A 27911-nucleotide genomic window follows, 5' to 3' on the forward strand; every position below is an offset into this window, starting at 1 on the left:
AGGTGAGGTCAGGTGAGGAGGCAGGACAGTAGATGAAGAAGGGAGGATGAAGTGAGAAGCTGGGAGGTGATAAGTGGAAGCAATAAAGAGTGGAGGAAGGAGGAATCTAATAGAAGACGTTAGTGGACCTTGGAAGAAAAGGAAGGAGAAGGGGAACTCAGGGAAAGTGATGGGCAGGTAAGGAGAAGAAAAGTGGAGAGTGTAATCAGGATATGGAATGGCAAAAGAGAGAAGGGGGATGTGGGAATAATTACTGGAAGTCAGAGAAATTAATATTTCTGCTATCAGGTTGGAGGCTTTCTCGATGGAATCTGAGATATTGCTTATCCAGCCTGAGATTGGTCTCATCATGGCATGTCATGTCAGTATGGGAATGGAAAGGTGAATTGAAATGGGTAGCCACTGGGAAGTCCAGCATCTTACAGCGGACCAAACGAAGAAGCTCTACAAAGCAGTCCTTTAATCTGTGTCAGGTCTTTGTGATGTTGTGCAGGTCGTACAGGGAGCACCAGACGCAGTAAATGATCCCAACAGACTTGCAGGTGAATTGTTGCCTCACCTGGAAGCACTTTTTGGGATCCTGAATGGTGGTGAGGAAGAAAAGTTGTGATGGTATTGAATGAGTAACTCAGAGGCCTGGAATAATAATCAGAAGATGTGAGGTTTGTGTATAACCCCATGTGCACAAATTGGTGGTCGATATTGGCTTTACTTTATTATCATGTGTACTGAAATCCAGCAAGAAGATTTTGATGCATCCCATCCAATCAGATCATACCATACATAAGAACATTGAAGTGGTTTAAAGAACACTGAATGTGGAACATAATGTTATGACCGCAGAAAAAATGCGATGAAGTAAGCAATAGCGTGCAAGAGCCATAATGAGGAAGACTGGGAGGTCAGGGGTTCACCTTTAGCATAGGAGAGATCCATTCAAGAGTCTGAAGACAGTGGGATATTAGCTGTTCTTGAGCCTAGTGGTACGTGCTTTCAGATTTTGTATCTTCAGGCATTCTGAATAAGAGAGAAGTGAGATTGTTTGGGTTTGGAAAGGTTTTTGTTCATGTTGACTGTTTTTCTGAGGTATTAAGAAATATATCCAATCAATGGATGGTTGCCTGCTTCAGTTGAACCCTAACTGACCACACTAGATCATAGTTGTCCCAAACCATTGCCACCCAATACCTCAAAAATGAAAAACGCATGACCATAAAAGTCTTTCTTTGCCAGTGGCACCCAAATCCTGTGAATATACCATCTAGGTCATGCTCCCTTCTCATTGCCACCATTAGGTATAAGATACAGGAGCCCCAGGACCCACAGCCAGATTCAAGAACAGTTATTACCCTTTAACCATCAGGCTCATGAACCAGAGGGAATAACTTCACTCAATTTAGCTCACCTTGTCACTGAACTGTTCGCACAACCTGTGGACTCACTTTCAAATGTTCTACCATTCATTTTCTTGATATTTATGACTTATTTATTCATTATTATTATTTTGTGTATTTGTTTGATATTTGGATACTTTGTTATCTTTTGCACATTGGTTTCAACTAATTTGGCAGGGGGATGGGAACCGGAGTGATAGGGCTGAAGATGAGGGAGCTGGTTTATAAACAGAGGCAATGTGTAATGAGACTCCTAGCAAGGAGAGGCTGATAGTAGGGTAAATTGCAGTCAATGGGATGAGATGCAACATAAACTGGAAAAGGTGAATAGAGGACTTAAGATTTTATATTTGAATGTGCACAGTATACAGAAGAAGGTCAACGAACTTGTAGCAGAGTTATAGATTGACATGTATTATGTCGTAGGCCACAATGAACCATGGTTGAAAGAAGATCCTAGCTGGGAACTCAATGTCCAAAAGGACAGGCAGGAGGTAAAGGGAGTGGCATAGCTTTGTTGTTAAAAAATGAAATCAAATCATTTGAAAAAGATGACATAAGGTCACAAGAAGTTGAATTGTTGTGGATAGAACTAAGGAACTGCAAGGGTAAAATGACCCTGATGGTAGCTATAGACAGAGCTTCAAACAGTAGTAAAGATGTGGTTTACAAGTTACAATGGGAGATAGAAAATGCATGCCAAAAGAACAATGTTACAGTAGTCAATGGGGATTTCAATATGCAGGTAGATTGGGAAAATTAGGTTGGTGTTTGATACCAAAGGGGAGAATTTCTAGAGTGCTTATGAGATGGTTTTTTAGAGCAGCTCATGATTGAGCCCACTAGGAGATAAGCTATTTTGGATTAGGTATTGTGCAATGAACCAGAATTGATCAGAGAGCTTAAGGAAAGTGATCATAATATGATTGAGGCAACACACATCAAAGTTGCTGGTGAACGCAGCAGGCCAGGCAGCATTGCTAGGAAGAGGTACAGTTGACGTTTTAGGCCGAGCCTGAAACGTCGACTGCGCCTCTTCCTAGAGATGCTGCCTGGCCTGCTGCGTTCACCAGCAACTTTGACGTGTGTTGCTTGAATTTCCAGCATCTGCAGAATTCCTGTTGTTCGCATAATATGATTGAATTCACTTTGCCATTGAGAAGGAGAAGCTAAAGTCAGATGTATCAGTATTATAGCAGAGTAAAAAAAATTACAGAGGCATGAGAGGGGAGTTGGCCAGGATTGATTGTAAAAGAACACCGGCAGGGGTGATGGCAGAGCAGCAATGACTAGAATTTCTTGAAGCAATTGGGAAGGCACAGGATATATACAGCACAAAGAGGAAGAAATATTCTAAAGGCAAGACGACACAACCGTGTCAAACAAGGGAAGCCAAAGCCAACATAAAAGCCACAGAGAAGGCATATAATAGAGTAAAAATTAGTGGGAAGTTAGGGGGTTGGGAAGCTTTAAATACCAACAGAAGGCAACTAAAACAGTCATTAAAAAGGTGAAGATGGATATGAAAGTAAGTGGATTCCAAAAGTTTCCTCAGATTCATGAAGTGTAAAAAAGAGGTGAGAATGGATATCAGACAACTGGAAAATGATGCTGAAGAGGTTGTAATGGGGGACAAGGAAATGGTGGATGAACTGAATAATTATTTCGCATCAGTCTTCACTGTGGAAGACACTAGCAGTATGGTGGAAGTTCCAGACGTCAGGGGTCATAAAGTGTATGAAGTTACCATAACTAAAGAGAAGGTTCTTGGGAAACTGGCAGGTCTGAAGGAAGATAAGTCATCCAGACCAGATGGCGTACACACCAGGCTTCTGAAAGAGGTGGCTGAAGAGATTGCGGAGGCATTTGTAATGATATTTCAAGTATCACTAGATTCTGGAATGGTTCTGAAAGACAGGAAAATTGCAAATGTCACTCCAGTCTTCAAGAAGGGAGAGAGGCAGAAGGAAATTATCGGTCATTTAGTCTGAACTCAGTGATTGGGAAGATGTCAGAGTCAAGTGTTAAAGATGTGGCTTCAGGGCACTTAGAGATACATGATAAAATAGATTGTAGCCTGCATGGTATCCTCAAGGGAAAATGTTGCCTGAGAAATCTGTTGGAATTCTTTGAAGAAATAACAAGCAGGATAGATAAAGAACGAGTGGTTGATGGTGTGTACTTGGATTTTCAGAAGGTCTTTGACAAGGTGTCACACATGAGGCTGCATAACAAGCCACGAGCCCACTGTATTACAGGAAAGATTCTAGCATGGATAAAACAGTGACTGATCAGCAGGAGGCAAGGAGTGGGAATAATAGGAACCTTTTCTGGTTGGCTGCTGGTGACTAGTGGTATTCCGAAGGAGTCTGTGTTGGGACTGGTTCTTTTTGTGTTATATGACAATGATTTGGGTGATGGAACTGATAGCTTTGTTGCCAAGTTTGCACACAATATGAAGATTGGTGGAGGGGTAGGTAGTTTTGAGGAAATAGGGAGGCTACGTAAGGATTTAGACAGATTAGGAGAATGGGCAAAGAAGTGGCAGATGGAATACAATGTCAGGAAGTGTAAGGTCATACATTTTGGTAGAAGAAATGAAAGTGTGGTCTATTTTCTGAATGGAGAGAAACTACAAAAATTTGCGGCTCCCTGAAAGTTAATTTGCAGCTTGAGGGTTTTGTAAGGAAGGCAAATGCAATGTTAGCATTCATTTTAAGAGGACTAAAATATAAAAGCATGGATGTAATATTGTGACTTCATAAAACAATGTTGAGACCTCACTCAGAGTATTCTGAGCTGTTTTGTGCCCCTTATCTTTGAAAGAATGTGCTGAAATTTATGTGGGTTCAAAGGAGGTTCACGAAAATGATTCCAGGATTAAACAGTTTATTGTATGAAGAGTGTTTGATGGCTCCAAGCCTGTATTCACTGGAATTCAGAAGAATGAGGGTTGACCTAATTGAAACCTATAAAATGGTAAAGGACTTTGATAAAGTGGATGTGAAGAGATGTTTCCTATTGTGGGAGAGTCTAAGACAAGAGGACACAGCCTCAGAATAGAGGGATGTCCTTTTAGTACGGAGATGAGGAGGAATTTCTTTAGGTAGAGGGCGGTGAAACTGTGGAATTATTTGCCACAGGCAGCTGTGGAGGCGAAGTCTTAATATATATTTAAGGCAGAGGTTAACAGATCCTTGATTGGTCGGGGCGTGAAGGGATAAGGTGGGGGGTGGGGGGCACTCATGAGTTTGGGACCGAGAGAGTAAATGGATCAGCCATGATGAAATGATGGAGCAGACTCGATGGGCCAAATGCCCTAATTCTGCTCCTGTATCTTATGATCTTATGGTTATTCATCTGTCCTGTTGGGTGAGGTCTTTCATTGATTCTATTGTGTTTCTTTTATTTACCGTGAATGCCCACAAGAATCTCAGGGTTGCTTATGGTGAATTATACATACTTTGATAATGCATTTAATTTGAAATTTGAATGCTGAATAAAAAGAAAGCCATTCAATAATACAAATCTGTGACACATCAAGAAGGCAATTATTGAGTGTCATGCACTTTGGAATGTTGCTTGGATATATAATGAGGTAAAATCCTTTTCCCAGTTTGTTTTACCAAGGGAAATATAAGCTTTATTATTGATGTGTGGTATTTTATTATGAAATTGTTCCAGCGATCCCAATGGGGTACATCTCAGTACTATATCATAAAGTACACCTTATGTAATATTCATGATGGAAGAAAATAAATTTGAGATTTGAGTCTTGCAAGTAAATCATTTCTATCATTACTATTTAATTATTGAGCTAATATTGTAATCATCAAACTTTTATTTATTTGGCCACATGGAATTAAAAGCACGATGACCTGAGGTCAGCTGCAAATATTGCCTTGGTTTAGTGGTTAGATTACACATTTGAATAAAGTGTTCATGTATTGTGTTGGTGACCTTTTGCTCATTCAGATTCTGGTAATGTTTGAGATTCTGAAAATTAGGTACAGAAAGGTTGAAGGTGGAAAAGGAACCACAAAGACAAGGCTTGGGGAGGAGGGTGAAAAGGCCTTGTTATGGCTTGTAAATCTCCTTTACTGCACTAGCTGCTAAGGTGGAAGCAATGTTGGTATTGATACTAGTTTATTGTTGCCGTTGCAGTGTAGCATTATTGTACGACTTGTATGTATCCAGGACAAAGAAGCGGACAGGAAAAAAACATTGCAGGCACTACCCACCCAGCAAGCTGCCTTTTCCAAAAGCTCCCATCTGGAAAGTGCTATAGGACCATTACAGCAAAACGTTCACACCATCTAAAAAGTTTCTTCCCCCTCCCGGCAGTTAACCTCAGTCACTGCACTGCACTGCAAATACTTAAAACCACTTTTTATAAAGCTGTTAACATTGTAAATACATGCTGGTGTTTGTGTATTTATCCACATTTTATTCCATATCCGTACTTTTAACATCTAACTTTATTTTTATATTTTTTTTATTCTTTATAATTGTTGAATGTCTGTTTTTTGTTGTATGCCACACCAACACATGTAAATGTATCTGTCGAATAAAGTTGATCCGTGATCACATATGCCAAGATCCAGTGAAAAGCATTCTTGCATATGTTTACACAGTTACACGTCATTACACAATGCACTCAGGTAGAGTAAGGTAAAACAATAACAACGCAGAATAACGTGTACAATCTACTGAAAGAGTGCATGCAGATAAACTGTAAAGTGCAAGATTATAAAGTGGGCTTTCTTGGCAGTGACATTAACATTGAAATAGGTTTAGGAATGTCACAGGTACCAAGGTACAGTACAAAGCTTGTCTTGCATGCTGTTTGTATGGATAAATTCATTACACAGTACATCGCGGCAGAACAAGGTAAAGTAAATAACAGAATATGGAATAAAGTGTAACTGTTACAGGAAAAGTGCAGTGTGGGTGCACAATAAGGTATAATATAATAAAGAGGTAGATTGTGAGGTCAGAAGTCCATCTCGTGGGGTGGAAGCTGTCCTTGAGGCTGTTGGTACGTTCATTCAGGCTTTCTTTCGTATCTTCTGCCTGATGAGAGAAAATGTCAAAATCCAAATTGAATGGATGGACAGGTGAAGGAAAGAGAGCCACAAGAATGTCACAGAGAAAAGAAATATTAAAAAACATTCCAAAATTTTTCATTGAAATTAAAACAAAATTACCTTCATTTTCAAAACTGTTGTGACTGACTAACCTGAGCCACATGAAGTTGTAACTTGGAAACATAAAAGATCTTTAATTACACAGATCTTCTAAAAAGAATCTTGTTCACCTATCCCAACACAATGCCTTTATACTTTTAAACACAAAGATAACCAGGTGCCACAGTAGTGTAGTAGTTTACACAACACTATTTCATCTTCGGGCATCGCAGTTCAGAATTCAATTTCAATGTCATCTGTAAGGTGTCTGTATGTTCTTCCTGTAGAATGTGTGTGATTTCCTGGGTGTTTCGGTTTCCTCCCACAGTCCAAAGAGGTGCCAGTTAGTAGGTTAATTGGTCATTGTAAATTGTCCCATGATTAGGCTAGGGTTAAACTCTAAGGTTGCTGGGGCATCATGTCTCGAAGGGCCAGAAAGGCCTACATCTAAATAAATAAATGAATAACAATAAATGTTTATCTATAGTTTCAATGGTTATAATCACCTTCATAGCTTTAACACTTTGAATATAAATAGTTAAATTTGCAAAATTACGTATTTACAGTGGTAACATATCCCAACCATCAGAAACCCTTTCAATATTCAATACTGGTGCCTGAGCCTTAAAACTTCTCATTGCAGACTCCAGACACCAAATTATACCCCTTTTGTTGCAGTGTTGAATGATGTCTCCAAGAATATCAGGTTAAAAATAGACCAGTCCTGAACTGTGCATTATGTGTTAGGCAATTGATTTTACCTATGTGCTCATTCAGGAGATGGGGATTTAATACCTTCCCTGATCTCATCTTGAAGTTTTCAATGATTTACATAAACATTCATCTATTGCCTTCCCCACTTCTTTCAATGAGTCAGATTCAGAATGTCTACACCCACTGTCAAGGCAACAGTCTTTCCCTCATAGCCAACGAAACACAAGAGCTGGTCAGTGGCTCAGGAAGAGGGGTGCTGCACATGCTCCTGTCTACATCAGGGGAGCTGAGATTGAGAGGGTTGAGAGCTGCAAATCCCTAAAACTGAACACCACTAATAGCCTATCCTGGTCTAACCATTTGACATTATGACCGAGAAAGCTCACCAACACCTCTTCACCCTCAGGAAGTAAAGAAACCTGGCATGTCCCTGTCGACCCTTCCCAATCTTTATTAATGCACCATAGAAAGCATCCAAACTGGACGCAGGATGGCTTGGAATGGCAATTGTTCTGTAATGACTGCAATAATCTGCAGAGAGTTGGGATACACTCAGCACATCATGAAAACCATCATCCTTTCATGGATTCTGTCTATACTTCTCGCTGCCTCAGTAAAATAGCCAGCATCATCTGCGATTCCACCTACAGCAGGCGAACACTCTCTCTTCTCCATCAGACGAAAATACGAAAGCATGAAATCACTAGACTCATGGACAGCTTCTACCCTGCTTACCCATTTAGATGTAACATATTTTCTTTGTAGCTTTTACATTTCATTCTGCATTGTTATTGTTTTCCCTTGTTCTCCCTCAATGCACTGTGTAATTCTATGATCTGTATGAAGAGTATGCACGAACAAGATTTTCATGTATCTCGGCACATGTGACAATAATAAACCAATTCCAATTCCAATTTTAGCGATTCGTTTCAATAGTTTTAAAATATCAATTGAAGTTAAATTGTGAACTTATTTTAATTCCTGATGGCTGTTTCTGTAGTCTCTTGTGTCCTTATTTTAATTAACATCTCATACATATTAATGTAATAATTCCTTAGCTCCTGAATAATCCCCAACAGAGACATGGGCACCTGAGGCCAACATTTATTAACCATCCCCAAACAAAAAGTTTATTCAGCTGTTTCAGTCTCTAGATGAGCCCCCCCCCCACATAGCCCTGGTATTTCCTGGAGGCTCAACCATAGTAGAGTAACAGTTAGCGTGATGCTCTTTCAGAGCCAGCAATCACTGATTTCTGCAGCTGTCGTTAAGGAGTCTGCACATTCTCCCCGTCACCCTGTGGGTTTCCCCTGGCTGCTCCCGTTTCCTCCCATAGTCCAAAGATATATGGATTAGTAAGTTAGTTGGTCACATGAGTGTAATTGGATGGCGTGGTCTTATTGGGACACAAGGGCCTGTTACTGTACTATATAGAACATATAGAATAGAACAGCACAGTACAGGCCCTTCAGCCCACAATGTTGTGCCGACCCTTAAACCCTGCCTCCTATATAAACCCCCACCTTAAATTCCTCCATATACCTGTCTAGTAGTCTCTTAATTTCACTAGTGTATCTGCCACCACTACTGACTCAGGCAGTGCATTCCACGCACCAACCTCCAAATTAAAAAAAAAGTCACATTGCAACAATCTGTCCTCTGCAAGACTTTCACGAACTAGATGGAATTTTAAATCTACTAGTTTAATAGACATCATCAGAATTAGGTTCTTTATCGCTAATATGATGTGAAATTTGGCGTTTTTTGGCAGCAGTACAATGGAAAGAAATAAGATTACCATATATTCTAACAAATAAATAGTGTAAAACAAGAAGAATAATAAGGTAGTGATCGTGTGCTCAGGGTCCCTTCCAAAATCCAAGTGGAAGGAATGACATTGTTTCTGAGTCATTGAGTGAGTTAGCTCTCTGCATTGTTAGCTCAGTCCTCTGATATGGTGGCCTCATACTTTAATCATTGTATCAGCATGCTACCATCACCATTTAATAGGAATTTGAGGAGCATATTTTTTACACACAAAGAGTGGTAAATACATAGAATGAGCTGCCAGTGAAAGAGTTTGAAATAGGTACAATAACAACTTTTAAAGGGCAGATGGACTAGTACATGGATGGAATTGGAATTGGAATTGGTTTATTATTGTGAAAGTGACCTAGATTCAGGGAAGAGTTAGTTTTGCATGCTGTTCATACGAATCACATCATTACACAGAGCTAGAACAGTAACAGAACGCAGAACAAAGTGTAACAGCTCCAGTACAGGTAAACAATAAGGTGCAAGATCATAATGAGGTGGATTGTGATGTCAAGAGTCTATCTGATTGTACTAGGTTTAGAAGGTTAAGTAAACGAGGAATTTATTCTATGGAGTGTAAGGGTTGTGGTGTTTTAGACCATGGGGAGCCATGGACAGGGTGAAAACACCTAGTCTTTCTGCCAGGGAGCAGGATGCTAAATACAAGAGGGCATAGATTTAGGGGCAGATGCAAGAGATTGGAAAGGGACATCAGGGCCAGCTTATTCATGCAGAGCGTTATATGTATTTGGAATGAAATAGCGATTGAGATGGGTTTATTGGTGACATTTAAAAACCATCTAGGTAGGTAATGGTTAGGAGAGGATTATAGAGAGTTAAGGCAAATTAAAGAAGCTTATTGGACAACACAGTGATCCTGGCCAAATTGGTCAGAAAGGCCTGATTCCACCCAGTAGAAATCCAGAAGTTTATGGGCTAAAGATTGGCATATAAAACTAGCTAGGAGGACCGCTCGTTTGGCGTGGAGCATAAGTCAGAGTCATAGAAACTATAGTAACGAAATAGGCCCTTTGGCCCATCTAGTTCATGCCAAATGATTAATCAACCTGCATCTGGACCATAGTCCTCCATACCCCTCCCATCAATGCACCTATCCAAAATTCTTTTAAATGTTGAAATCTACCATTTCAACTGGCAGTTCATTCCATACTCAACATCCTCTGAGTGAAGAAATTCCCTCATGTTCCCCTTAAATATTTCACCCTTAAACTATGACCTCTACTTCTAGTCTCACCCAACCAGAGTGGAAAAAGCCTACTGCCATTGACCCTACCCATACCCCTCTTCAGCAGTTGGGATGAAGGCCCTCCTTCTGTGCTCACTGACTCCATACACTCAGTAGCTGTTGCACTTAAGTAAACAAAACTTCAAATTCTTCCACATAAATGGTATCGGATAACTTCATGGAGATATATCTATACCAATACATCAGCAAGGTCCCTTGCTTACGTTTGGAGCATCACTTTTTAAAAATTTGCCTGAGAGGGTTCTGGGGCCTTGATTTAGTGATCACAGGCAAAGCCCTCCCCACCATTGAGCACATCTACAAGAAGTGCTGCCATAAAAAAAATGCAGCATCCATCATCAAGGACACCCACCATCCAGGCCAGGCTCTCTTCTTGCTGTGCCATCAGGAGGAAGGTACAGGGGCATTAGGTCCCAAGGTTCAGGAACAGTTATTACTTTTCAACCATCAGGCCCTTGAACCAGCATGGATAACGTCACTCACCTCCACAATGAACTGATTCCAACTTGTGGACTTAATTTCAAGGACTCCACAACTCATGCTCGTAGTATTATTAATTTGGTTATTTGTTTATTTATTGTATTTGCATAGATTGACTTCATTTGAACGGTAGTTGTCAGTCTTTGCATAGGGTTTTTAATTGATTCTGTCGTATTTCATTATTCTACTGTGAATTCCCTCAAGAAAGTTATTCTCAGGGTCGTATATGGTGACACATGCATGATTTTGTAGACTGGGGAAATTACACACTCAGGACGACAAATACTTTCTCGGGTCTTTAATTCTTTTATCTGTTTTAGATGTTTTAATGCAGAGGGAGGGCATCAAAATAAAAACAACAAAATGAATTTAAATAAAAAACAGGTCCTGCTGTTACAGTCTCAGCTTAATTTCAGTTCACATACTTGTGTATCAACTAGTTACGCATGCAGTATGAAAATAAATAAAACAAAATATACAAAACTAATAGGGTAGTGGCTATTCTAAAAAAAATACAAACAATATGAGAATCCCACCACCAACCCTGAACCTTATACACAACATCAACAATATGAATAAATACATCTCATTTTAACTAAGAGGTATACTCATTTTGACACACACGAGCTTAACTTCCAGTCACGTATGGTCTAGACCCTGAAAGGAATTCTCTTCACTCGTGCTTAGTGAACAAAGATTAATACGTTACACATTCGGTCATGAAACAATAAAGTAAGACAAAAATAAACTTTTACAAAAACTTTTACAGTATATTGTCTTGTAGTTTTTTTATTTCAAAATATACTTTATTCAAAAATAAATTATATACAATAAACCATTCAATAGCTTTCCATCCTTTACATACGTTTCCATTATAGTCTGTACATATCCATACTTGTGGCCACCCACGTGGCACTCCAGTTGTTCATCTTACCACATCATTGTTGAGGGGTATACTCCCCGCCACCCAACCCCTCCCACTCCCACGGGTGAAGAAACCTATACCGTGGTCCTTCCCCTCCGGGCCCTTGTCGTGGCTGCACCGAGTTTCAGTGCGTCCCTCAGCACGTACTCCTGCAGCTGAGAATGTGCCAGTCGGCAGCATTCTCCCACGGACATCTCCATGTGCTGGCAGATCATCAAGTTTCGGACCGACCAAAGAGTGTCTTTCACCGAGTTGATGACCTGCCAGCAGCACTGGATGTTGGTCTCCGTGTGTGTCCCCGGGAACAGCCCATAGATCAGACTGTCCTCTGTTACGCAGCTGCTGGGGATGAAATGTGACACTAGCCCGTCCATCCTCCTCCACACCCTCTCTGTGAACTGACAGTGTGCAAAGAGATGAGTCACAGACTCCTCCTCACTGCAGTCCTCCCGTGGGCAGTAGGGTGTGGAGATGACGTTCCGGGCGTACAGGAGGGATCTGACTGGGAGGGGCCCCTCTCTTGTCTTGTAGTTAAATCACTAGAAAGACTAACATAGTAGGCCGATAAGGAACTTCACACAACCATGCTATTCCAGCGCTGATACCTTACTTGCGAAAATCTAAAGCACCCACATTTAAAACATGTTAAATTACCAATATTCTGGATTTACAAACAAGTATACATGAATTTACAAGGATATTAGCAAATATTATTCCCCTTTCCTCACCATATGTACTCGATGTTCATCTTTCTGGAACATTATAACTCTTCTGTCTACTCCGTACTTGCATAATGACGTCACTGTTTTCTCTTAAAGGCACAGGCAGCTATTTTAACATTACCAGGGTGAATGCTGAAATGCTCTTTAACAATACAAAATTATATTCAACAGTCACCTGATTACATTGATAATAAATTTACTTTGGACTTTAGTTCTCCTGTAAACCAGCTCTCCAACAATGCACATTTCCTTTAGTACTTTAGTAGTTTGGCTGTGAGACAACGTTGTCATTAATTGGTCTTTGAATGATAATGAGGATGGCTGTCTTCAAAGTGCATTATTTGGTGACTACAGTGAAAGAATCAAACTAAATTTACCTGGACTACCACCCCATGAGCCTCGGCATCCCACACAATATTCTCCACAACGTCTACCACCTTCAATGGGATCCTACCACCAAACACATCTTTGCCTCCCCGCCCCATCCACGATCCGTAGGGATCACTCTCTCCATGATTCCCTTGTTTATTTTTCCTCACCACTGTACTCCTTTGATCTGAACCAATTCCACCTGTCACTTCCCAGCTTTACGTTCCATCTCTCTCTGCACCTACCTATCTTCCACCTCATCTGGCTTCACCTATCACCTTCCAGCTTGTACTCTTTTCTGACCCGCCCATCTTCTTTTCTAGCTCCTTCCACCTTCGTTTCCAGTCTTGATGAATGCTCTCAGCCTAAAGTATTGACTCTATTCTTTTCCATAGATACTGCCTGACCTGCTGAATTCCTCCAGCATGTTGTGTGTGTTAACACAAAATAATCTGCAGATGCTGTAAAAGATCAAAGCAACACTTTCAGTACGCTGGATGAACTCAGCAGGTCGGGCAGCATCAGTCAGAAATGATGAGTCTACGTTTCGGGCCGGAACCCTTCGTCAGGACTGAAGAATGAAAGATGGAGAAGGATTTGAAGAATGCTTGTAGTGTCAGTTGATAGACCAGTAATTTGAAAGACAGAGGGTGGGGGAGGGGAAGCATTGACGTCATAGCCCTGAAAACAATGGGTGGTAGAAGAAGGAGGCGGAACCATGAGGGAGATGGGTTATACAGCTCTCGTTACATGCACGTGCAGTTGAACTCTTTGAGTGATTATGCAAAAAATTTGAAGTTAATAACTCATCTCCTTCTACCTTAGGCCACAAATTTATCAATCACCCCTGCTGTGGACCACTCTCTGGAGGTCCAAGACGCTGACTTCTACAAAGAAGGGATCTGTATGCTTCATGACCACTGCACTAAGTGTGTAAATGCAGGAGGGGACTATGTTGAAAAAAAAATGCTTGCTTCTCTAAAATTGACTCCTTCTACCTTAGGCCATGAACTTATCAATCACCCCCCATTAATGATTTGTGCTCACTATATTTCATTCCTTGGGCCTCATTAAAGTCTCTGGCTCCCAGCAGAAAATTCAGCCCATTTGCCTTTAGTTGTGGGAATAAAGTACAGCCAAGTTTCTTCTTTCAATTTCCTTTCTTACCTGAAAAGATGAAGCTCATTTGCTATTGTAACTGTGGAAAATGCATTAACCAATTTCCTGTTATCAAGTCATAAAGCACCACAGCACAGAAGTAGGCCCTTTGGCTGTGCTAAACTGTTTTCTGCCCAGTCTGATCGACCCAAAACTAGACCACAGCCCTTAATATCCTCCCATCCCCATCCATGTACTTATCCAAACTTCTCTTAAATGTGCCTTTGGTCAACAAGTCATCCTCCATCCCTTTCAAAACTTTGTGAGTCCAAACAGCAACATGCATGTTCCTGTAGCACCAGTTAAATGGACCGAGATGCCTCTGAAGAGCACTATCAGCCAAATCATCATACTGAGTTAAAGAAGGCCATGCCAGAGCAAGAAACAGTGAGAGATCACGAGGCAAGAAAGTTTATGGTGGGAGTATTGTCTATAGGGCCAAGCTGACAGATAGCAGTGATAGAGGGGGGTAAATTGATGATGTATGTATTCGAAAAGAATAAGCAGAAGCAGAATTAAGCCATTCAGCCCATCATGTCTGCCCTGCCATTTCACCGTGGCTGATTTTTCCCTGTATATCAGAATCAGAATCGGGTTTATTATCACCAGCATGTGTCATGAAATTTGTTAACTTAGCAGCAGCAGTTCAATGCAATACATAATACAGAAGAGAAAAATAAATAAATAAATGTATCAATTACCGTATATGTGTATTGAATAGATTAAAAATCGTGCAAAGGCAACAATAATATATATATTAAAAAGTGAGGTAGTGTTCACGGGTTCAATGTCCATTTAGGAATCGGATGGCAGAGGGGAAGAAGTTGTTCCTGAATCATTGAGTGTGTGCCTTCATGCTTCTGTATCTCCTACCTGATGGTAAAAATGAGAAAAGGGCATGCCCTGGGTGCTGGGGGTCCTTACTGATGGACGGGGCCTTTCTGAGACAACACTCCCTAAAGATGTCCGGAATACTTTATAGGCGAGTACCCAAGATGGAGTTGACTAAATTTACAGCTCTCCCTGCAGCTTCTTTCAGTCCTTTGCAGTAGAACCCCAACCCCCGGTGCAGCCAGCCAGAATGCTCTCCACATCTTATTGTAATTTATAGTTTTATTATTATGTGTTGCAATATACTGCTGCCACAAAACAAGACATTTCACAACATATGCCAGTGATATTAAACCTGATTCTGATTGAAGTTTGCCCAAGTTAGTGGCAGATGGCTGGTTGTAAATGTGTGAGGCGGAGCATGAACAGCAGAGTTTGCAATGGTATAACAACTCTTGCACTGGAAGCCTCAGATTTGATACCTAGAGTCTGAAAAATTAGCATCCAGGCCATGCTTTCCTCTTGCTGCTGCCATTGGGAATGAGGTACAGGACCTAAGTCCCACATGACCAGTTCAGCGACAGTTATTACGCCCCTGAAATGGTGCGGATAACTTCACTCACCTCAACACTGAACTGATTCCACAACCTATGGACTCACTTCCAAGGGTTCTGCAGCTCACTTTAATTCCACATCCCATTCCCATTCTGACATGTCTATCCACGGCCTCCTCTACTGTAAAGATGAAGCCACATGCAGGTTGGAGGAACAACACCTTATATTCCGTCTGGGTAGCCTCCAACCTGATGGCATGAACATCGACTTCTCTAACTTCCGCTAATGCCCCACCTTCCCCTCGTACCCCATCCATTATTTATATACACACATTCTTTCTCTCACTCTCCTTTTTCTCCCTCTGTCCCTCTGAATATACCCCTTGTCCATCCTCTGGGTTCCCCCCCCACCCCTTGTCTTTCTTCCCGGACCTCTCGTCCCATGATCCTCTCATATCCCTTTTGCCAATCACCTGTCCAGCTCTTGGCTCCATCCCTCCCCCTCCTGTCTTCTCCTATCATTTTGGATCTCCTCCTCCCCCTCCCACTTTCAAATCCCTTACTCACTCTTCCTTCAGTTAGTTCTGACGAAGGGTCTCAGCCTGAAACGTCGACTGCACCTCTTCCTAGAGATGTTGCCTGGCCTGCTGCGTTCACCAGCAACTTTTATATGTGTTGCTGTAACGTGTTGGACTGTTTCTGGCTTCTCTTGGCATTTTCTACGTCTACCATCTTGATTTTGCTGGTCATTTATTATGTATTTTTGATAATTTTTTGTGTTGACCAGCTGGTCCAGCATTGCAACAAGGAACCTGCTGTTTCTGGAAAGAGGTTTCCAACTCTGAGCCAGGCATTCAACACTTCCTTGTCGACACCTAGTCTGCTCAAATCATGGGGTTATCTTCCATGGAGGGTCGTGCTCTTCCATTGGTTAACACTTACTTCAATGTCCTCATTTTTCTGGGTTCTGCTTTCATTTATGTTTCGTAGTGTTTACTTCCTCCCAGAATTGCAAGTGCTCACACGAGAAAATCTGCAGGTGCTGGAAATTCAAGCAACACACACAAAATGCTGGTGAATGCAGCAGGCCAGGCAGCATCTATAGGAAGAGGTACAGTCGACGTTTCAGGTCGAGACCCTTCATCAGGAGTAACTGAAAGAAGAGATAGTAAGAGATTTGAAAGTGGGAGGGGGAGGGGGAGACCTGGAATGATAAGAGAAGACAGGAGGGGGAGAGTGCTCGCGTGGATTGCTGAATCCTGTTCTCGCTGATTGTGGTAAACCATGTATATGTGTTGTAACTCGGTTGCCTGTCTGGACACACCCCTCTGCTGACTGCCCCAGTGGCTCCTCCCACAGAGTCCTGTATAAAGGTATTCGCCTTGCCCCTTCCCCTCAGTCCAGGGGCAGACACTCACTGTGGAGGTTGTATTGTACAGCGAATAAAAGCCTTTCAGTATTTTACCAAACCTCAGTCTTTTGGAGTAATTGAAGGTGCTTCAATTTTATTCGCTGTACGTTTTAAAACATGGAACAGGCCCTGAGACCAGAAAAATTAGACCTCGATCCGCAAACACCTGAAGCTGGAAACGCTTTCGAACTCTGGCTGGCCTGCTTCGAAGCGTATCTAGAGGAGATTAAAGCGACTGACCCTGTAGTGAAGCGCAGAGTTCTACTCTCCAGGGTCAGTCCACGGGTCTATTCGCTGATCAGAGACCAGCCGAACTACGACGGCGCGATGAACGCACTCAAAAGACAATACCTGCGGCCGATAAACAGCGTCTATGCTCAGCACTGTTTAGCGACACGGCAACAACGGTCCGAGGAATCGAGTGCTGAGTTTGTCCGGGCCCTACAGACGCTCGTGCGAGCCTGCAATTGCCAGGAGCTGACGGCGGCACAGCATGCAGAACTCCTAGTGAGAGACGCCTTCGTCATGGGGACCAGGTCAGTGTTCGTGCGCCAGCGGCTGCTGGAAAAAGCCGATCTTACCCTAAATTCGGCGATGGAGCTGGCTGATACGTTGGAGGCCGCTCTGCATAACTCCGAGGCTCTCCAGGCACAAGATCCCCCGATGGCCTCGTGGGCGCCGCAGACCCCCCAACCCGCCAGCAAATCGACCTCGGCTGCCGCCAGTCGTGAGTCCGCGAAGTGCTACTTCTGCGGACTGGAGAAGCACCCCCGGAAACGCTGCCCGGCCCAACAAGCTACCTGCTCCAGCTGCGGAAAGAAGGGCCACTTCGCCAAGGTCTGTAAGTCAAAACCGCGAGCGGGATCGAGCAGCGCCGTGTGCGAGACATGGGGGTCGCCATCTTCCCTGCACACTGCCACCACGTGCGAGACATGGGGGCCGCCATCTTCCCTGCCGCCATCTTCCCTGCACACTGCCACCACGTGCGAGACATGGGGGCGGCCATCTTGGTCGGCGCCACCTCCCACCGCCTACGACCAACGGGTGCTCACGGGCCACCCCACCGCGCCGGACCAAGACAGCGACCCCACCCTGGCTTCCGTGACCCTCAACCAAAGCGCTCCCCACCAGCTCGCAAGGTCAATGATGGACATCCTGGTGGAGGGGCACAGGACAAGCTGCCTGTTTGACACAGGCAGCACGGAGAGTTTTATCCACCCGGCCATGGTGCAGCATTGTGGACTCATGATACGGCCGGTAAGTCAGAGGGTCACCATGGCTTCCGGGTCGCATACAACAGACATCTGGGGGGGATGTACAGCGACGCTAGTGGTGCAGGGCACAGAATACCGGGACTTTACGTTACTGGTCTTGCCTCAACTGTGTGCCCCTGTGCTGTTGGAGTTGGACTTCCAGAGCCACCTGAAAAGCGTGACAATGAAGTGTGATGGGCCCCTCCCGCCAATTACTGTCATAAATCCCCTGTTTTGTAGAGATATGTCACGTACCCCGCTACTGACCACACACACACACCAACCCGCGCATCCCACCCAACATCATGCCAACTGCCACACTACCGACACCACTTGCGGCCTCTCCACGCTCAGGATCCCTGCCCCACCGCCGTTCGCCAACCTGACCCCCGACTGTAAACCCGTGGCAACTAAAAGCAGGAGGTACAGCGCGGGGGACAGAGCTTTCATTAAGTCGGAGGTGCAGCGGCTGCTCAGGGAGGGGGTCATTGAGGCAAGCACAAGTCCTTGGAGGGCGCAGGTGGTGGTTGTTCGGAATGGGGAGAAGAATAGGATGGTCGTGGACTATAGCCAGACCATCAATAGGTTCACGCAGCTCAACGCATACCCTCTACCCCGCATCGCGGATATGGTCAATCAGATAGCACAGTACAAGGTGTACTCGACCATAGACCTAAAATCCGCTCACCATCAGCTCCCCATCCGCCTGGAGGACCGCCCTTACACTGCCTTCGAGGCGGACGGCAGGCTTTATCAATTCCTGCGCGTCCCCTTTGGCGTCACGAATGGTGTATCTGTCTTCCAGAGGGCAATGGACCAGATGGTGGACCAGTGCCAACTGAAGGCCACGTTCCCATATCTGGATAACATCACCATCTGCGGTCACGACCAGCAGGATCATGACAACAACCTCCAAAAATTTCTCCAAGCAGCCAAATCTTTCAACCTCACCTATAACAAGGACAAGTATGTATTTGGGACCACCCGACTTGCTATCCTTGGGTGCGTCGTGGAGAATGGAGTCATTGGCCCTGACCCCGACTGTATGCGCCCCTTGTTGGAACTCCCTCTTCCCAATACCCTCAGAGCCCTCAAAAGGTGCCTGGGCTTCTTTTCATATTACACCCAATGGGTCTCTAACTATGCAGACAAGGCCCACCCCCTGGTCAAGTCCACCACATTCCCCCTCTCTGCCGAGGCCCACGCGGCCTTCAACCGCATAAAAGGGGACATTGCCAAAGCAGCAATGCACGCGGTGGATGAGGCCATTCCCTTCCAAGTAGAGAGTGCGCCTCCGACTTTGCGCTGGCTGCTACCCTCAACCAGGCGGGAAGACCGGTGGTGTTTTTCTCCCGTCCCCTTCAAGGCCCTGAAATTCGGCACTCTGCGGTAGAGAAAGTGGCCCAGGCCATAGTGGAAGCTATTAGGCACTGGAGGCACTATCTTGCCGGCAAAAGGTTCACCCTGCTAACTGACCAGCGCTCAGTCGCATTCATGTTTAATAATCAGCAGCGGAGCAAAATCAAAAATGATAAAATTCTGAGGTAGAGAATCGAACTCTCCACCTACAACTATGACATCATGTACAGGCCTGGGAAGCTCAACGAGCCCTCCGATGCCCTATCCCAGGGAACATGTGCCAGCGCGCAGATCGACCGGCTATACGCCCTACATGTAGACCTTTGCCACCCGGGAGTTACCTGGCTTTTCCACTTCGTGAAAGCCCAGAACCTGCCTTACTCCCTTGAGGAGATCAGGATGATGACCAGGGACTGCCAAGTCTGCACAGAGCGCAAACCGCACTTCTACCGACCCGAAAAGGCACCACTCATCAAGGCCACCCACCCCTTTGAGCGACTGAGTGTTGACTTTAAGGGTCCCCTTCCCTCCACCGACTGCAATGTGTACTTTCTTAACGTAATTGACGAGTACTCGCGGTTCCCCTTCGCCATCCCCTGCCCCGACACCACTACCACGTCAGTTATAAAAGCCCTGCACAAGCTCTTCACTCTGTTCGGATACCCATGCTATATCCACAGTGACAGACGGTCCTCGTTTATGAGTGACGAGCTGCGCCAATATCTACTGGCTAGGGGAATTGCAACCAGTACGACCACGAGCTATAATCCCCGGGGGAATGGACAGGTAGAGAAGGAGAATGGCACGGTGTGGAAAGCCACACTCTTAGCCCTCAGGTCAAAGGGACTGCCGGTCTCCCGCTGGCAGGAGGCCCTTCCCGAGGCACTCCACTCCATCCGCTCCCTGTTATGCACAGCCACCAATGCCACCCCTCATGAGCGGCTCTTTTCTTTTCCCAGAAAATCGACCACTGGAACCACCCTACCATCTTGGCTGACATCCCCGGGGCCAGTGCTGCTCCGGAAACATGCGAGGAGCAATAAATACTTCCCGATAGTCGAGAGGGTTCACTTACTTCATGCGAACCCCCAGTATGTCTACGTGGTTTTACCTGATGGGCGGGAGGACATGGTCTCCATCCGCGACCTGGCGCCTACAGGAGCTCCGGTCCCCTACCTTGAACACTCTGTGGTGACTATTGACCCCGTACCCACCAATGTATGTACCCACGAGACACCGTGCACCCCATACCCTATACAGACACCACACGACACTCCCATACCGGGCGCGACGCACATGCACGAGGGATTACCGACGCCTAACGGGCTGGTACCTGAAGTCAGGCCGGAGCCAGCACAACCGCCATCGCCGGTGCAATCACCACTGGTGCTACGTAGGTCACAGCGACGAACTCGACCGCCTGATAGACTTAACCTGTAAATATACTTCTTGTAAATATTGTCAGTCACTTCACCCCGCGGGACTCTTTTTAAAAAAAGGAGGGGTGAATGTGGTAAACCATGTATATATGTTGTAACTCGGTTACCTGTCTGGACACACCCCTCTGCTGACTGCCCCTGTGGCTCCTCCCACAGAGTCCTGTATAAAGGTGTTCGCCTTGCCCCTCCCCCTCAGTCCGGGGGCAGACACTCACTGTGGAGGTCGTATTGTACAGCGAATAAAAGCCTTTCAGTATTTTACCAAACCTCAGTCTTTTGGAGTAATTGAAGGTGCTTCACTGATGAAAACATATCCCCAGAAGGTTTATCCAACTGTTATGCAATTTTTTAATGTCAGTTGTTCCTCTTCCTCCTTCTGTTCTAGGTAGTGTTAATCTAAGTGCATCTGAGTGCACATAGTGTTTTCTAAAGTTTATCATTTCAGTTCTTATTTTTCCTTGTAAATTTTCCATATCAGTTTTGGACCAAGACATCATGCCAAAACAATACACTAATATGGGTATAGTGAAAGTGTTTATTGCCTTTGTTATATTTTTATTACTGAGCTCTGTTTGACAGATTTTCTTAAGCCTTGATATAAATTCTGTTGGAAGTTTTTCCTTTATCGCGCTATGATCTACTTTCTTTGCTTGTTGATATTCCAGATACTTATATGTTGCATATTTATCCATCGGTTGTATTGTATCCGGCTGCTCTGTTTTGTATTCTATTAGCTCTATTGCAGCTTTCTTTATGCTTAATGTTCTGCATTTATCCAGTCCGAAGCTCATGTTCATATCTTTTGAAGATAGTTCTACTATTTGAATTAATTGCTTTAGCTTTACTGATGACGGAGTGTATAATTTAAAATTGTCCTCGAATAGAAGGTGTGTCAGAGTATAATCATCATTAGTTACTTACTATAATCATTCAGTAATATCCTGATATAAGACTATGATTTATACTATTAATACAGTTATGCTGTTGGGTATTTTATTTTCTGCAGGTGTTCCTTTAATTACATTATACAATTGGGCATTTCTTCTTTTTTGCTGTTTAAAATAATAATTAGTTGTATAAGTTAGGCTTGTTGTAATAGCGAATGGGATTTGTCTTGTTAATATTTTGTCCAATAAGATGCCCTGAAACATTATGGAGGGAACAGGATAGTCATTTTCTGGAAAGAGCGCAGGAGTTTTGGGGGGAAGAAGGAAAAATAAGGAAAATGGAAGCATAGCAGAAGAACATGACCTCACTTGGAAGCACACTTACTGCTGTCAGAAAATCCTCTCACAGACTTTGGTCTCACAGAAAATGTGCAAATAACTTTTAATTAGTTAGTTATCACATGACCTAGGAGAAAGTTCAAGGCCTTGTCCTTGGACATTGCGTGGATATTTACTTATGTTTCACTTGGACTATGTTTTCAGGCAAATTGTTCAGTACTGTGAGTAAACAAAGCGAAGCAAACTGGATTGATGACACAACAGTGAGCTCCAATGTTTATCTGCACACTTTGGACTAATATATATGTAATGGGCCCCTTTTCTTTATTTTGTTTGTTATAGTTTAAAATATTTTGTCAATACAATTTCAGTGTAAGTTCATGCTGGTGGGAGTTAAACTCCTTGCTTCCTGACGAACAGTAATTTTGCATGTAACAGTGTTGTTTTCCCTTATTGAGACAGTTAAACTTTTATGTTTGTGTTTACCAGAATCATATTTATGACTTGTTTATTTCTTGGAAATGGCCTTTTCTTTGTTATTGTCATGCCTTGTCGAGTTTTAATAGCTAACTCATTATGAGCCTACGGTGAAAGGGTTCAATTATAATTTATTATTATTATAAAAGAAATTATTAATTGACTTTTTTGTATCTTCACGGTTTGTCATCTTTTGCACATTGGTTGTTTGTCAGGCTTCGCGTGCAGTTTTTCATTGATTCTGTTGCAATTTTTGTTCTGCTGTGAATGCCTTTAAAAATGAATTTCATTGTGTATGGTGAAATATAACTACTTTGATAATAAATTTATCTTGAACTTTGAGCCTTGAAATTTCAAGTCAAGTTTATTGGGGGTAAGGTATTGGTGTGGGTGGAGAATTGGTTAGCAGACAGGAAGCAAAGAGTGGGAATAAACGGGACCTTTTCAGAATGGCAGGCGGTGACTAGTGGGGTACCGCAAGGCTCAGTGCTGGGACCCCAGTTGTTTACAATATATATTAATGACTTGGATGAGGGAATTAAATGCAGCATCTCCAAGTTTGCGGATGACACGAAGCTGGGTGGCAGTGTTAGCAGTGAGGAGGATGCTAAGAGGATGCAGGGTGACTTGGATAGGTTGGGTGAGTGGGCAAACTCATGGCAGATGCAATTTAATGTGGATAAATGTGAAGTTATCCACTTTGGTGGCAAAAATAGGAAAACAGATTATTATCTGAATGGTGGCCGATTAGGAAAAGGGGAGGTGCAACGAGACCTGGGTGTCATTATACACCAGTCATTGAAAGTGGGCATGCAGGTACAGCAGGCGGTGAAAAAGGCGAACGGTATGCTGGCATTTATAGCGAGAGGATTCGAGTACAGGAGCAGGGAGGTACTACTGCAGTTGTACAAGGCCTTGGTGAGACCACACCTGGAGTATTGTGTGCAGTTTTGGTCCCCTAATCTGAGGAAAGACATCTTTGCCATAGAGGGAGTACAAAGAAGGTTCACCAGATTGATTCCTGGGATGGCAGGTCTTTCATATGAAGAAAGACTGGATGAACTGGGCTTGTACTCGTTGGAATTTAGAAGATTGAGGGGGGATCTGATTGAAACGTATAAGATCCTAAAGGGATTGGACAGGCTAGATGCAGGAAGATTGTTCCCGATGTTGGGGAGGTCTAGAACGAGGGGTCACAGTTTGAGGATAGAGGGGAAGCCTTTTAGGACCGAGGTTAGGAAAAACTTCTTCACACAGAGAGTGGTGAATCTGTGGAATTCTCTGCCACAGCAAACTGTTGAGGCCAGTTCATTAGCTATGTTTAAAAGGAAGTTAGATATGGCCCTTGTGGCTACAGGGGTCAGGGGGTATGGAGGGAAGGCTGGGTTCTGAGTTGGATGATCAGCCATGATCATAATAAATGGCGGTGCAGGCTCGAAGGGCCGAATGGCCTACTCCTGCACCTATTTTCTATGTTTCTATGTTTCTATGATCATCTGAACACGTGTGTTGAGGTAGAGATGCAAGGAAAACTTGTAGCAGCATTGCAGACACGTAGGTTCAGACAACACACAAACATAAATGAAACAAGGAGGTGTGACAAAAAAGGCTGTGTAAAACAATTTATCGATGTAAAAATGCAACCAGATACATATACATGGTAGCCAAAGTTGAGTTTACACTTGCATAGATATGTACATCTATGCACAGGTGCTTTGAAAGACTTACTTTAAGCAGTGTCAACGGCACATAGTACCAGATCAGCAGTATTCAGAATTTCTAAAAAGCTTTAACATAAATTAAACTTTTGTAAGAAAGAACACAACTATAACAAGATAAACAGCATCCATTTTAATGGAGGTGGTTTAGTACAAGAGGAGGTCTATAGTACAGTAAAATTAGGATTGTGCAGGACAGTTGAAGAATCTGTTTGACAGGAAGGTGCTGTTCCTGAACCTGGTGGTATGGTACCTCATGCTGACGGTAGTAGTGAGAAGATACCATGTCAGCATGGTGGTAATCCTGGAGGACAGAATCGGCCTTCCTGTAGATGCTGTCAGTGCCTGTGATGGACTGGGCTGTGTTTTGCAACTAGAAGACATTAAACTAATTGAAAGAAAACAGGAGAGCTGAGAGTTGCTAGTGTTCATTATTTTTACTTTAAGCAAGGTGTGTACGTATCAAGTGGTAGAATCATGGTGTGTGCAATTCACTTATTTTTACATATAACCCATAATGAATTATTTAATCAAGCAATATATTTACAATATTACTCAAACAACAACTACATTCAGCATCTTCTGTTCCTGTTTATTGGAATTGCCGTACCAGACCCTGATGCAAGCAGACACGATACTATCAGCAGTGCATTTGAAAAGGCTTGTTGTAGATAGAAGTCAGGTGCTGTAGGGTTACTCAGACACTCTGAGCACCAACAATTCTGCTCCATCACAACCATGCATAGTCATGAGTCATCTGTGATTGGCCAAAGCTTTCAGCCATGCCAGAGGAACTTGACTCTGGTTAAAAGTTACAAGCTGTTGACACTGGCATGATCAGTGATTTACTCAGAACGAGAAGACCTTGGATTTTATCCATATCCTACATCAGATTAGCTAACATAGAATGATAGGTGTTGCTTGATCAGGAAGAATATTACACAGTATGAGTCAGTGATGGCTAATAAATGGGAGACAACTTGTTAGTTTTAATTTAGGGATGCAGTACGATAACGTTGCCCAATTACCTCCATGTGATCAACTAACCCACTAACCTATACCTTTTTGAAATGTGGGCGGAAATCAGAACAGCTGAAGGAAACTCACATGGTCATGGGGAGAATGTATCGAGACAGCGGCAGGAATTGAACGCGGGTCGCTGGAGCTGTATTAGCTTTACATTAACCGCTATACTACTGTGCCACCTCAACTTGGTGACAGGAGAAAGAAGGTAGTAGTCAAGGTGTATTGCTCTGAATGGAAGATAATAATTACTGGCGTACCTCATTATCAGTGCTAGGACGTTTGTTGTCTGTCCTATAATGATGAATATGAGGTCAACATAGAACAGTACTGGATGGAGCATGTCAAGGTTAAGAAGGAGACGACATTGGAACACTTTTAAGAATATTAGGATTGATAAATCCCTGAGGCACGAGGGGATATGCCCCGGTTATCACGGGAAGTAAGGGAAGAGATTGCTGGGGCTTGGTGATGATCTTTTCATCCTCCCTGGCCACAGGTGTAGTACCAGATTATTGGACATCGGCAAATGTTCCTTTCTTCCAGAAAAGTAGTAGGGGTAAACTTGGGAATTGTAGACGTGCGAGTCTTATGCCAATGGTGGGTAAAATAATGGAGAGGATTCTTGGGGAAAAGAGTTATGGACATTTTAACATTGAACAGTACAGAATCAGATGGCAGAGGGGAAGAAGCTGTTCCTGAATCGCTGAGTGTATGCCCCCAGCCCTCTGTATCTCCTACCTGATGGTAACAGTGAGAAAAGGGCATGCCCTGGATGCTGGAGGTCCTTAATAATGGACGCTGCCTTTCTGAGACAGTGGTTCTTGAAGATGTCTTGGGTACTTTGTAGGTTAGTGCCCAAGATGGAGCTGACTAGATTTACAACCTTCTGCAGCTTCTTTCAGTCCTGTGCAGTAGCCCTCCCAACTCCATACCAGACAGTGATGCAGCCTGTCAGAATGCTCTCTATGGCACATCCACAGAAGCTTTTGAGCGTATTTGTTGACCTACCAAATCCTCTCAAACTCCTAATAAGGTATAGCCACTGTCCCGCCTTCTTTAAAACTACATCGATATGTTGGGACCAGGTTTGATACTCAGAGATCTTGAGACCCAGAAGTTTGAAACTGCTCACTCTCTCTACTTCTGATCCCTCTATGAAGATTGGTATATGTTCCTTCATCTTACCCTTCCTGAAGTCCACAATCAGCTCTCCCATCCCACTGATATTGAGTGCCAGGTTGTTGCTGTGGCACCACTCCACTAGTTGGCATATCTCACTCCTGTACACCCTCTCATCACCACCTGAGACTCTATCAACAATGGTTGTATTGTCAGCAAATTTATAGATGGTATTTGAGCTATGCCCAGCCACACAGCCATGGGTATATAGATAGTAGAACAGTGGGCTATACACCCACCCCTGAGGTGCGCCAGCACTAATCGTCAGTGAGGAGATGTTATAGGCTTTTATATGCCTTTTGGCTCGCAACATTGTGCTGACCTTTTAACCTACTCCAAGATCAATTTAATTCCCTTCCACATAGCCCTCCATTTTTCTTTAATCCCTAAATGTCCTGCAATGCATTACAGACACCTACCACTCCATGTAAAAACACCAACCTCTGATATTCTCCTCTGTACTTTCCTCTATTCATCTTGATCATTTCCTCTTATTTTAGCCATTTCCACCCTGGGGAAAAATGTTCTGCCTGTCCACTCTATGCTCTTATTGTCCTGTACCAAGTCACTTCTCATCCGCATTTGGCTGAAAGAGAAAGGCTCTGGTACGTCAACTTATCATCTTAAGACATGCTGTCTAATCTAGCTGGCATCCTGGTAAATCTCCTCTACGCCCTCTCTAAAGCTTCCACATCCTTCCTATAATGGGGCAACTAGAAATGAACAGAATACTCAACTGAACACAGTGTGGTCTAATCAGAACCTTATGTAATGGCTCTTGAAGTCAATCCCTCGACTAACGCAGGCCAACACACCACATCTTCTAAATAACCCTGTCAACTTGCATAGAAAATTTGAGAGATCTAGCCATTAAATCCCCAAGATCTGTCTGTTCCTCTACATTGCTAAGAATCCTGTAATTAACCTTGTAGTCTGCCTCCGTACGCAAGCTTTCGCATGGTTTCCCAGCTTGTCGTGCTGTGTGGGGTTGCGTGCACCAGTAATGCTGAGAGCTAAGCTGTTGGTAGTTCATATACTGGCATGGTCTCCTGTGATGGACAGGACTCAGCTGAGGTGTCAGACTAAAACAAACCACCCACCTGGGCAGCAGCAATATCTGAGCGGAAGAAAAGCCTGCTAATCTACTTCCATATCTTGCCACAAAAACCCTATGGATAACTACAGTAAAACAAAAACAAAATATGATATTGTGCTGGAAGACCCCTTTAGGTCTGAAGACTTACAACAAGCTCCTGGGGAAGAGCTGGTGACCCTTCAGTGTAAGGCTGAGATGTATGATGTGGTTGGAGATAAGCCTTCGGGGCCTTCGATTGCTGATGTTCCTGGGCACGAACAGAGGGTCAGAGGCTGATTTTAGGTCCGTGGAATGTATTCCATATGAATCAAG

General features: G+C 43.5%; 1 protein-coding gene and 1 long non-coding RNA gene across 2 annotated transcripts in view; one reads left to right on the forward strand and one right to left on the reverse strand.

Annotated features, from left to right (window-relative positions):
- Positions 1–27911, forward strand: part of LOC134346865 (contactin-associated protein-like 5) — a 1591243-nt gene that overhangs the window by 397391 nt on the left and 1165941 nt on the right. The window lies entirely within an intron of this gene.
- On the reverse strand, positions 5257–12655 carry LOC134346867 (uncharacterized). The gene is made up of 3 exons (XR_010018045.1): positions 12510–12655; positions 6602–7027; positions 5257–6467 (listed from the first exon to the last, which is right to left on the reverse strand). It is a non-coding gene; the product is annotated as an uncharacterized LOC134346867 (long non-coding RNA).

Source organism: Mobula hypostoma, chromosome 5 (genome assembly GCF_963921235.1).
Source record: "Mobula hypostoma chromosome 5, sMobHyp1.1, whole genome shotgun sequence".
NCBI classification, from domain to species: Eukaryota; Metazoa; Chordata; class Chondrichthyes; order Myliobatiformes; family Myliobatidae; genus Mobula; species Mobula hypostoma.